Source organism: Octodon degus, unplaced genomic scaffold (assembly GCF_000260255.1).
Source record: "Octodon degus isolate 3935 unplaced genomic scaffold, OctDeg1.0 scaffold00002, whole genome shotgun sequence".
Classification (NCBI taxonomy): Eukaryota; Metazoa; Chordata; class Mammalia; order Rodentia; family Octodontidae; genus Octodon; species Octodon degus.
The window spans coordinates 31,164,687-31,177,603 of NW_004524578.1; the positions used below are offsets into that span (position 1 = coordinate 31,164,687).

Sequence of the window (12,917 nt, forward strand, 5' to 3'; positions counted from 1 at the left end):
TGTAATGGCAAGTGGAGTGAATGTGTGCTCAGGCAATTGTTTTGCTAAGAATGTGAATTTAAATGCAGCTCACCATTAGCTTCAGTATAAAAAAATGCACAGATTTTTGTAAAGCTGATAAAATTCTTTGTTGAAAAATACTTTTTTAAAAAATTCAGGTTGTACTTTTTTGAGGGGCTACCACATACAGTTATGTTTTAAAGCTTTTGATGTTCAATGTTCCTAAATATTTAATGGTTTCTTTCATGTGTATGCTAGCATACCAATTTGTAGGAACTAGTACCAATAGTAAGTTTTGGGTTGTTTAGAACGTTGCATTTTGTGGAGGGTTTTTTTAAACTTTGTAATAAAAGGAGCCCTAGCTGGATGTGTATAGAGTGGAAGTATAGGACATTTGGGACATGGAGGGACATGATCTTGAAGTTGGGTTATAAGGGAATTTAAAGGAAGAAAAATATGTTTCCTTGGTGTGTGGTGGTACAAGCCTGTAATTCCACCCTCTGGGAAGTAGAAGCAGGAGGATCGTAAGGCATTTTAGTGACATATCAAGATGCTGCCTCAAAATTTTAAAGAAAGTTATTTTTAAGGGCTGAGGATGTAACTCAGTATAAAAGCTCCTTTGTTCCTTCTCCTGTGCCACTGGGGAAACAAAATGCCTCCTGGGTCCTCTCAGGATCAGTTTCTGGGGATCTGTCAATGAATAAAAAAGAGATTAGCTAGAGAAAAGAATAGTTTATGAATATGTGTAGCTGAAGACTACCTAGCGATGAGTAAGCCCTCCAAACACAGAGTCAGAGAATTGAAGCACCATGCTTAACCAAAGGTGGGGATGACTCTAATGGGCCTTCCTCGATGCTATTGGGTTGGACAGTCCATTTAAAGTAGAAGGAAACTTGCGGGGGTATAATGAGAGTACATTTTCCAGGAGGCTCTACTTCCCTTCCAGTAAAGGGAAACTCAGACAGTAGTACTTTCCGTGTCTTCTTTAGGTTAAATAATCTTACTTGAAAATAATCTTCATACCAACTTTGAGGGTCCAACTAGGTCCCCACGGTTATGCTAAATTATGCTTCATCCTGTGAGTGAAAGCTTTTCAAGCAGAGTTTTGATATTATCAGTTCTACCTAATCCTAAGACATTCCAACAGAGTATTTCAAAATAATTTACTACAATTGATTGATTTAGTCAGGTAGCGAAATGGATAAGCAAATGCAACAGCATGATTACTTCCACTGTATGGATACAGAAACTGGAGCAGAGAAGTTGGCGATGTGCTTAGAGGCCTGTATTGTTAGTGACAAAGTAAAACCTTATGTCCTGATGTTCTAACTCGGAGCTCTAAACTTTGTTCCTCACTGTGACCCAGTGTTTGAATCCAAGGAAACTGTCAAACAAGTCACACTTTCTCCGTGAGAAATATAGGGAGGCCTAAGCCTTGCTCTGTCCCATCCTCATCTCCTCTGGGGCCCAGGGGAGCAGTACTGGCTCTATGCTCTCTCTTCATGGCAAGCAGAAAAATTTCTTCTAGCCTCAGTCTTATCCGTGTTTCTAGGTACAGATACAGGTGTAACCAAGATATATAATGAATGTTCAGAAACATTACATATTACAGTAAAAGCCTTTAGTCTCCCTCAAAATACTACTATTCCAAACGAGGTCTGGCCAAGACTGCAGTGAATGCTGCAGAGGAGCACCACCCAATGGAGAGGCAGCCAAAAAGAATATAAAGAGTCTTCACCCACTTTGTTCCCTGGGTTTGGAACCACGTGGTTTCTAACTCTACCCCAAAGTGAAAATGACCATGAAAGGCAAACACTTTGAATCATCTCAAGACATTGAGGCAGCCCTGACAGTGCAATTAAAAGCACTGTGAAAGAGGACTTACAGAGCTGTTTCTAAAAGTGGCGATGGGGGCTGGTAAGATAGCTCAGCAGTCTAAAGCACCTGTGTAGGCAAGCTTTGGCAGGCACAGGGGACTGCACTTCCATCCCCAGAACCACATGCCAGCTTCAGTCCCTCCCTCAGGGTGGACTGAGCTGCCCCTCCCCAAAAAAGAAATGACAGTGGCAATAATTTTGGGGTAAGTGCAAAATGGCAGCGGTCTTTCAAGGGGATTAATGGCCGTATGTTGTTTCTTGTAGCAATTTTTAAAACTTGAACATTCACTGTATTTTTTTATCATACTTCATATTTATTTACAAAGCAGGGAAAAAACCCTCAGACTCTAATATATTTTTTAACCTATGGCCCACGCACTATCCTGCTACTTTCCTTGTCCAGATAGAGCAAGAACTACTCTCCAACAAAATGATTAATTAAATTTTGACATTTAAAGCACCTTGTTGAAGATAGACTTCACTCCTGTGTTTGAGCTCCTAAAAATTACCCTGTAACTCTACAATGTGGGGGTAAACAAATGCTTTGAAGAATTCTAAGAACCTTCTCACAGGAAAGGGTGATCAAAGGCCTCTAGCTGTTCTCTTTGGGCTCCTTTGAGCTGAGAGTTCTGAGGTTTGATGGGACCAAGAAAGATAGAAAAGGAGGGAGGATCACACAGGGAGTGGCAACCAGGGGACAGTGGAACAGGCCATGTGAGGTCTGGTTAGCCAAATGCATCACTTCTGGAGGAGAAGGAGTCCTTCCTCCATACGTGGCTGTGACTCCGGCCTTTGGCACAGGACAGTAATCATATTTTGATGGTGCTGATTATAGCTTAAATATATCACTAAGTAAAGAAGAAAGAAGTTGAGCGAAGGGGACATACACAGGTGGCAACATTGAAAGAGAGCACCAGTGATATTAAGGTCTATGATTACAGTACAAGAAGGAGTAGAGTGGCAGCCATAGAAACCTGCCACAAAACCCAGGCCTCTATGGACAGTATGCTGGGGCAGAGAATTGTCTGTACCCCTCCTCGCAGCATGACTTTGGGTGGGTTACAGAACCTACCTGAGCTGGTGTCTTTTCTGTAGAAGATGGACCATAACAACACCTACCTCACAGAGTACCCAGAAGAATTAAGAGGTAAATCATACAGAAGCATTTAACCTGTATTGAACATCAATCAGGCACCCAGTAAATGTTAGTCTTGATAACTAAAACTCCAAGATTGTCTTATGGATTCCCAAGTGTCTCACCACAGTGAATCTTCTGCGTTTTTATTATTCTTAGAAATGTGATTTCCCAAGGATACGTTCATAAATCTTTGTTCACCACCCCACAAACCAAAGCCATTTCCACATTCAGTTCCTCATGAACAAAGCAAACTTCTCAGCCATAAGTTTGTAAGTGAAAGCTTGCCTTTTTCACTGTTTAACCAAACTGTATTTTGCCTCTTATTTTATGGGAAATGTTTTCCTTAGATTGCTGCTCCCCAGAGCCAGACGCGAGGCACCGTGCTTTCCATCCCACTAAGCATGTAATGGGTCATCCTGGGGAGATAATGGATTCTGAAGAGCAAGGGGCCGCTTCCCCAAGAGAGCCCAGAGTCTCTGAGCAAAGGGTGACGATGCAGAAGCCACGCTAATGCACTCTTCCCATTACCCTTCTCCAAATTGCTCTCGCTCACTATTACCTTCGATTAAGCTTCACTCTTTAAAACCCTTCATCTGCCCCAAAGGTCATTAGCTTCTATCTGACGCCACAGTCAGCGCCATTGCTAGCCGTGGCACTTCCTGGAAATCTCAAGGTTAGAACCAGATGATTTTTACAAACCTCCTTACCATGGTTCTTTTTCTTGAATATTTTCAGCTTTAGCAAAAAGTCATTTCAGCCTGGATCCTGGAGAAATCATGCAATGCACAAAGAAGAAAGTAGTCACTAATTTGATCTGTTTTCTTTTCTCCAGTGGTGGGAGTGGGAAGCCAGAGTGGAGCTTGAACAGTAAACCATTTTACTTTGCAACTGATTTGGAAGTTATTAGTAGCTTTTAAAGTTTTATTTAGTCTGTTATTTTAATGTATTTTGTTTTCATTAACTCTTAACAGGAGCGGGGAGATGGCTCAGTAGAATAAGTGCTTGCTTGGCAAGCGCAAGGGCCTGAGTTCAATCCCCAGTTCAAAAAAAAAAAAAAAAACTCTGAAAACCCAGAGTACCTTAGTAGGTATTTCACCAATCAAATTGGGGAAGGATGTAACTGGGGTGGGCCCACAACTGGTAAGACATCTCCTCCAAGACACCCCGGCAGTCTCTCCCTTTCATCTAATACTGCTCTCCTTCCTCATATTCCCACTGGTACACCCAAAAGAATTTATACCTTGGTCCTTAGTCTCTACATAGTTTAAAAGTAACTGCTACTGTAATTTACAAGAACTGCCACCAGATGGCAGCATAAGTCACAGTTCTGTTGTTTCTGTGTCAGACACCTTGCTAAGCATATAGAATCCAGGGTAGAGAGCAGACCAAGAGAGCAAGTAATGTGCTCCAGTGACCATCTCCACATAGGGGTGTCCGTGTAGGCTATTCACACACCAGACCAGTTGCACAGGAGGAAAGTGGGAGTCCACGCTACTCGGCTTGGGCATAGAAATTTTAAAAGACACATAGGAAACAGCAGGAGAATTGCCAGGGACATCACTGTCCCCAACTCCACACAGCACAGTACACAGAAATACCTTCAGTGAAACACGATTAAGCCCATACCTCAGATTTGACATGCAGTAACCAGGCCGCCAGGGTGAATCCCAATGCGAGGCAGGGAACCATGGCTCCAGGCCAGGATGCTTAGACTGAGCCTTTAGTCCTTCCTTGGCCAAGTGGCCAGTGAGCTGCCTCCACCTTCTCTCCTCCAACCTTGAGTGGACAGAGAGGAACAAAGATCCAGCATCCTTGAGATCTGTGCTGGGACTACTCAGGGAGACACAGAACAGGTTAGAGTTCAGAAGCTCTTACTCCAGGCCTATCACATACTCTGGAGACCACATAGGTCCTGAAGCTGAGACACTCAGGTGCAAACCAAGTCTCGCATCAGCCTGCCTAAGCAACTGAGAGACTGCTTCTGTCATCCCAACTCCAACATGGGCAGACAGAAGCAAGACTCCAGCTACTTTCTGGTGAACAGGACAAGAAGATAAACACAGGACTATGTCTTATGTCTCAGTATGAGGTTAGTAAAGCCTAACAGTAGGCAGATCCTAATCATCTCAGGCAAGTGCCTGAAGATGGGCAGGAACTACTCTATTGCCCGGTGCAGGACCCTCTAGTGCTAATGACAAACAACTGGTAGCAAGCCTGGAGTTTTATTACTGCCTAGTCCTGAAAGAACAGAATTATCCACATGTTCAGCATAAGCAATCAATCTTTCCAGAATTATTGGAAAGACAAATATTTTTTTTAAAGTCATAGTGCAAAGAGCAGTGTAAATATCTAATCTTTTGATATACATATGATGTTGCATGTTAAAAAGCATCAAGAACATTCAGGAAAAGATGACTTCACTTAATGGACAAAATAAAATGCTAGAAGACAATTCTATGATAACTGACACTTGCAAACTCTTGGGTAGAGAATTGAAAACAACAGTTAAAAGGAAATGTAACAAGCTTCAAGAAAATGAACAATTCTGTAACAAAAACTTAGAGATAAAAACAACTTTTACAGATCAAACATCCTTGAATTTAAAAATTCACTAAAGAAAACCAACACACAATAGAAAGTATCAATAACAAAATAGATCAAGCAGAAGAAAATATTAGCTTGAAAATAGGCTATTTGGGTGTTACACAGTTAAACAAAAGCAAAAATAAAGAGAATTGAAGGCATGGTATAGCAACCTGTACATCAGTCAAAGGACAAATGATTTTTTCCTGTGGAGTATCCAAGAGAACACCAAAAATACTACTACTAAAAAAAAAGCATAATAAAATATGTTCAGAGCAATAATATTTCCCAAACTTAAAGTTAGGTAAAATTGCCAGGCACAACAAGATTGAATTTGGATTGAATTCAGTGAAATCTACCCCAAGATACATTGTATTCAAGTTCTCCAGAGTTGAATAGGAAGGCAAGACAGAAGCAACAGTGAGAATAGGAGACACTGTGTCCTGAGGGACCACTCAGAGCCAACAGTTAGTAAATTGAAATGGCACTGCCTTCTAGCACACAGACATGCAGAACAGAAGTGGTAGGTGGGGCCAGCATTTTATCGCAAAGGATGCAGAGCTCCAGCAGCAGAGCAGTCCTGGGTCATTCCTGGAGTGGGATAAGGGAAGAGCCATCCAGTGACAGTAGACTACTGGCAGGTGAGAAGCAGACAGGAATCCTCCTGAGAGGTAGGAGGTATGATCACCTTGACTCCACTCGGTGGCCACCAAACACTAGTCTTCACCATAAAAATACAAAGGACTAGAAGCATCCCCCTGGTCTGCGACCAGCAGAGCAGCCTTGGCCTAGTGGCATAAGCAGGCAAGCAGCCTTGGCGTGCAGCAAGGACATGGAAACTTCTGCCCAATGACCAGCATGTTGGAGGAGGAGTCAGTGGTATGGAACAGAGGAAGCTATTCAGAAGGAGCCAGCTGTACACAGATCTGTGAGAAAAGTCAAGATTTCCCTATCTGAGGGCACCACGGAAACTAGTAGGCTCCACAGAGACAATCATGGTAAGGAGAATGGACACTGAGAACATCATCAGCCTAAAACCAGTCCAGCACTCCCATCCGGAGGCCAAGATGAGCCCCATACCCAGCAAAAAGCCTACTGCAAACTTGACAGGATTATACAGCATATTTCTGGGATCTGACTTGAAAACTACCACTGAGCTGTGGATACCAGAGGAATTTTTTTGTTTTTCTTTGTTTCTTTGATTGGTTTTCCTTTTTCCATCTGGTTATGTGTTCTTATTTGATTGATTTGGGTTTTGACTATCTAGGTTTCTTACCTTTATTTTTGTTTCTTATTGTTCATCTTTTTTCTCTGTTCCTCAACTATTTCTCTTGATTTTATGGTATTTCCATGCGAATGAACATTGTTTCTTCCCTTGTGGTTTGTTTCAATATTCTTTTGCCTTCTCTTTCATTCTTTCTCTCCTGTGCTCTTCTCCAGTTTCTCAAAACTTAAGTAATCATCCATTGCCCTCTTCCTTGCTTCTGCTGTGTTTGTCCCTCATTCATCTCTCTGTTTTGTTCCCTATCCTTCTTTAATCCCCCCACAGGGTAAAACTACTGTACTAAGGGGGAAATCATAGCATTGGGTTTGGTTATATATTGGTAGAACTTGCTTCTATGATTAAAGGTGTGAAGTTAATAGTGACACAGCTTTTTCAGTAGGTAAGCGGTGCTTGATGCCATAATGATCACTGTCTGTACTACTTTAACCAGGCTGTCATATCTGTTGTAATCAGTTTTTCTCCCCTTGTGTGATAAAACTGTGATTGTCTGAGATCATAACCATCGCTATAGTCCAGCACCAAAGGACTGGGTGCTGAGGAAAATAGAGAGCAGCTTCTCATCCTTAGTAAATTGGGAAGGTAGGTTCTTGGAACAGACGTGAAGACCAACAACCACCTACAGGCTAGAAAACACCTCAGAACAATATATATTACCTAGGGAAGCCTTCATAATACTAATAAAGCTATCTACCATACAAAATCTACACACATCAATATAGAAAACAAAATAAAATTTAAAAATAGAAAATGACAGAATACAGAAGCAAAATGCAACCATAAAGCTTCAGCCCAGCCAGGACAAGTCCAGAGCACAATAAGAGAGGAAATCAGAAGCCACACACTGAAATTTTCTGAAATGACAGCAGCAGATGTAAAAAAAATGTATGGTGCTATGAAAAAAAATAATCTCTCAGGTACAAGAAGAATGGCAATCAAAATGGAAGGCGTCAGAGTAGACACAGATTTAAAAATAAAACAGAAGAGCTTAGGAAAATGATGGAAACTATGAATGTCCAACATAGGAAAGAAATGGAATCCATGGAACAGATCCAAATAGATATCCAGTATATTAAAAATTATACTGAAGATATATGCAACAGATTGAACAAAGGCAAAAATAGAATCAGACCTAGAAAACAGAATTGTGGCTAGTGACCACAGAAAGACAAATCTTAAAAATAGCAAGGGACCATGAAAAATCAATCCAATAGTTGCAAGATGAAACAAACAAAAGTAAATAGACTTATTGGAGTCATTGGGAAAGGTGGAGATAGTTCAAATACCATAAAAGGACCTCTTCACAGAAGTAATAGAAAACATTCCAAACATGGATAAAGAATTTGTCATACAAATAAGTAAAGTATATACAACTACTCCAAGTATCCATGTCCACAGTTGAACATAAAAGAAAATTCTCAAGGCAACAAGAAAAAAAAGCATGAAATCACATCTCACCTTCCATGAGAACAGATTTCTCAGCACAACTTTATGTGGCATGAGAAACTGCCATGTTGTTCATAGTACTGAAGAAAATATCTGCCATCCAATAATACTGTAACCCAGGAAAGCTACTCATTTGATATAAGGAAGCAATAAAGTCAGTTTCAGACAAGTAATAACAGAGAATTTATCACCATCAGAACTTCCCTCTGAGACACAAAAAGGAAATTCTTCAAACTTAAAGAAGGAGGTGCTAAAAAATAAGACAATACTGCAAGGTATAAAACTTGCTAGATATGATATACAAGGAGATTCAGGATGATCTGGTCTTATAAATAGGGTATATAAACCACTTATATCCATAGTATAAACTCTTAAAATGCAATATAAAATGCCCATATTGCTATGCTGGGTTATAGACAATATAGAAAGATGCAAAATAAGATATCAAAAATTCAAAATGTGGAGAAGAATTTTAAATTAGCTTTTATTCGTGTCACATTTTTATGATCATTTTAAAATAGCTTCTCATAACTAAAACATACTTCTTAAAGGCTTCATGGTGAGCACAAAACAATAATCCATAGTAAATATTCCAAAACTTATAAGGAAATAAAGCATACTACAAGAGAAAAATCAGATCCTTCAGTTCATGAGTGTGATGATTGGGTATTCATGCCTTATGCAGGAGATATGCCTCTCTCAAACCTTGCTATGACATGGGCACATTGCCTGCCTGACTTTTAAAAAAAAGAGAGAAAAATCACAACTATAAAGGAAAAATTTTAAAGTATGATGGAGGGAAGAAGCAAGGAAGCTACAATAAAACTAAAAAAAAAAAATTACCAAAATGGCAATGGTAAGGGCTTACTTATTAATAGTTATACCAAAGGGGGGAAAAAAGAAATTTTGGGGCCAGGGAGATGGCTCAGTGGAATAAGCACTTCCCTGGCAAGCATAATGGCCTGAGTTCAATCCCCAGTTCCACCAAAGGGGGAAAAAAAAAAATTTTATAAGTTCTTGAAACAAGTAAAATTGAACCCAGTTTTCCAAAGTCTATGGGTTATAACAGAAGTAATACTAAAAGGAAGTTTATAATAATCAATATTTACATAAATAAAAGTATGTTAACTTACTGCACCTTTAAGAAACCCAAAAAGAAGATGAAAACCTAAAATTAGTAAAAGGAAAGATATGGATCAGAACATAAATGAATTAAGTAGTAACTAAAGGATTAAAACAAAAATAAATAAAACAATGAATTATTAAACATATGAAAATTTTACATTTCTTAGCTGAACTAAAAAAAAACTTAAATAAAATTGGATGAAAATGGAGTAAGTACAACTCACATCACAGAAATATAAAGGATCTTTAAACATTATTATGAAACTATACCACAGACAAAAAATGAGTAAGGAGAGTGAATAAGTAACAATAAAGTGTTTCTTAACAAATAAAAGTCCAAGGCCAGATGACTTCAGTGCTTAATTGTGCCAAGCACTTAAAGAAATATTAATACAAGTTCTCATCAATTATTAAAAAAATAGAAAAGAAAATCATCCCAAATTTCTCTATGAGACCAACACTATCCTGATACTAAAACCAACAAAAACAATAACAAAAAGAAAGCTACAGGTTGGTATCTACAACAAACAGAGCAAAAGCTCTCAATAAGATACTAGCTAACAATACAACAGCACATTAATAAAATGAGCAAATATGCTCATCCCAGAGAGGCAAGAATGCTCTAAAATATGCGAACTATTGGCTGGACTATAACATATCTACATGATATACCACAAAAATTACATGACAATCTCAATAGATACAAAGAGATATTTGATAAAAATTTAACAGTTTTTCATGACAAAAATTTAGAACAAATTAGGTAAGCAGGCACATGCAAAAACATTTTAATAAACATCATATACAAGTCAACAATTAACATCATACTGAATGGAGAAGAGTTGAAGATGTTCTAAGATCTTGAACAAGACAACAATGTTGACTTTTACCCTTTTTATTCAACACTACAGGAAATCCTAAACCTAGGCAAAGAAGGCAAAGAAAAAGGGGTAACAAATTGGAAGGAAGTCAAATCATCATTGTTGTCATATAACATTATTTTACATAAAGAAAATTTCAAAGGTTTTACCAGAAAAGTATCAGAACTAGTAATTGAATTCAGCAAAGTGACAGGATATAGAACCAATATCCAAAAATCAAGAGTGCCATGTTATACCAACAGTGAATTATCTGAAAAAGAAGAAAGCAGTTTCACTTACAAAGACTACAAACAAAAAAAACCAAAAACACAGAGAAATTTAACCAAGAAAATGAATAAACTCGACAGTAAACCTATAAAACACTGATGAAAGAAATTAAAGAGGACATGAAGAAATAGACATTTCCTGATAATAAACTAAGAATTGATACTGTTAGTATATCCATACTGCTCAAAGCAATCTGCAGATTCAATATAATCATTATCAAAAACCAATGGCATTCTTCATGAAACTAAAAACAAAAATCTAAAGTTCAGATGAAATAATTTTTAAAAAGACTAGCCAAAGCAATCATAATCAAAAACACTAAGCAAGAGGCATTACACTATGTGACCTCAAAGCATATTGCAAAGCTACAGTAATTAAAACAGGATAGTATTGATGTTAAAAGCAGACATATGAACCAAAGGAACAGGATCAAGAATCTACAGGTAACCCCACATACATATATGGTCAACTAACCTTCAACAGGGGCATTTACAATATGAATTGGAAAAAGGATAATCTTTTGAATAAAGGATGCTGGGAAAATTATATATCCACATGCAGAAAAATGAAACTAAACTACAATTTTTTACATGTAGAAAAGTAAACTAAAAAGGGAATGAAGACCAAATCTATGAAACTAATAAAAGAAAACAGGAGTAATTAGAACATTCAGAAGACTCCCAAACAATGGAAATCAAAGTAAAAATAGACAAAAGGAATTGCATCAAGCTAAGAAGCTTTTGCACAGCAAAGGAAATTATTAACAGAGTGAAGAGACAACTTACAAAAGGGGAGAAAATATTTGCAAACTACACATCTGGAGTTAATATAATATGTAAGAAACTCAAACAATAGCAAAATAAAAATCCAATTAAAAATGGACAATAGATCTAAATAGACATTTTCCCAAAGGAAACATACATTTTACTAATAGGCACTGGCAAAAATGTTCCATATTGCTGGTCATTAGAGAAATACAAATTACAACTGTAATGAGAAATCACTTCACTGCAGGCACTATTATTAAAATGAAAAAAGATAAAAAGTACTGGCAAGGATGTGGATAAAAAGGAATTCTTCCACGCTATTTGTGGGAATGTGAATTAGAACAGTCATTGTGGAAAATGCTATTGTGGAAAACACTATGTCAAAGGGACATCTTCATGTTCATGTTTATTATAGCACTCTTTACAGTAACAGGAATGCGAACAATCTAAGTGTTCAACAGCAGGTTCATGGATAAAGAAACTGCACCCATGTGCATGATGGGACATACTTCAGCCATAGAAAAATGTTAAGCCCTTGTCATTTGTGACAACACAGATGGAGCTGGACATTGTTAACTGAAATAATCCAGGCATAGAAAGACAGGTACCACATGGTTTTACTCACTTATAGTGCTTAAAAAGTTGAGCTCACAGGAGTTGTGAGTTGAATGATAGATACTACACACAAGGGAGATGTGGGTGAGGAGCAGATGGTACCCCACAATTATATATAATTTTTACATTGTTGGTTTAAAATAAAGGTTTTTTTTTTTAATTGGCAAACTGAATTATATGCCCAATGCTGCTTGCGGCATTTTTTTTGTAAATAAAGTTTATTGGAATATTTAAAAACTCTAGTAGTAAACAGAAAAGATAAGTTCCCAAGTCCTCCAAGCTCTGAATCTAAAGGGTAATAAATGAAAACAAGAGACAAGAAAAAAAAAAGTCACAGAACTGTCCTGCTACAAGGCTGTATAAGGGTTAGATTTCTAAATTTCTGTGTAAAAATATGTAAGTTTATTCCTATGTTTTAAATATTTTTTTATTTTTTTAATTTTTTTCCTTAATATTCTGGAGGGATTTAAAGTTTAGCATATCAATACTTGGAAAATACTTGTTTCATGTTATGCCTAAGATGTTTGATATTCAGACAGATAGTTAGGTTAAACCCAACTGCATATGTTGTAAAGTAATAATAAACTTCTCTTCTGCAAGGTTAACAACCTAAATTTGCAGACCAAAAGTTAGAGAAAAAGAAGAGCTGCAAGGACAGCCAATATTTTGGACCTAGCTTTTCAAGGTCAGTGAAGACTCAGGACATAGGAGATCCTATACTGAACACCATGTAACTCAGTTGTGTCCCAAATATTCTGATCAAGATTTTGTGGCCACAGAGGAAAGTGATCAATGATGTAGAGTGTGCCTAAGGAGAGTCACATGGAGAGAAAACATTCTCTCAGGCTTTCACAGAGAGCAAACTGGTCAAGCAATGGCCGTGACTCATCCACATGGCTGACGCTGACAAAAGATCTACAAACTGTGTTACAGGGT

At 37.9% G+C, this 12,917-nt stretch overlaps 1 non-coding gene across 1 annotated transcript; it reads left to right on the forward strand.

The window, feature by feature from the left end:
* The first annotated feature begins 8,963 nt into the window (after positions 1 to 8,963).
* Positions 8,964 to 9,065, forward strand: LOC111816226. Its single transcript, XR_002820678.1, has one exon. It is a non-coding gene; the product is annotated as a small nucleolar RNA U13 (small nucleolar RNA).
* The last annotated feature ends 3,852 nt before the right edge of the window (positions 9,066 to 12,917 follow it).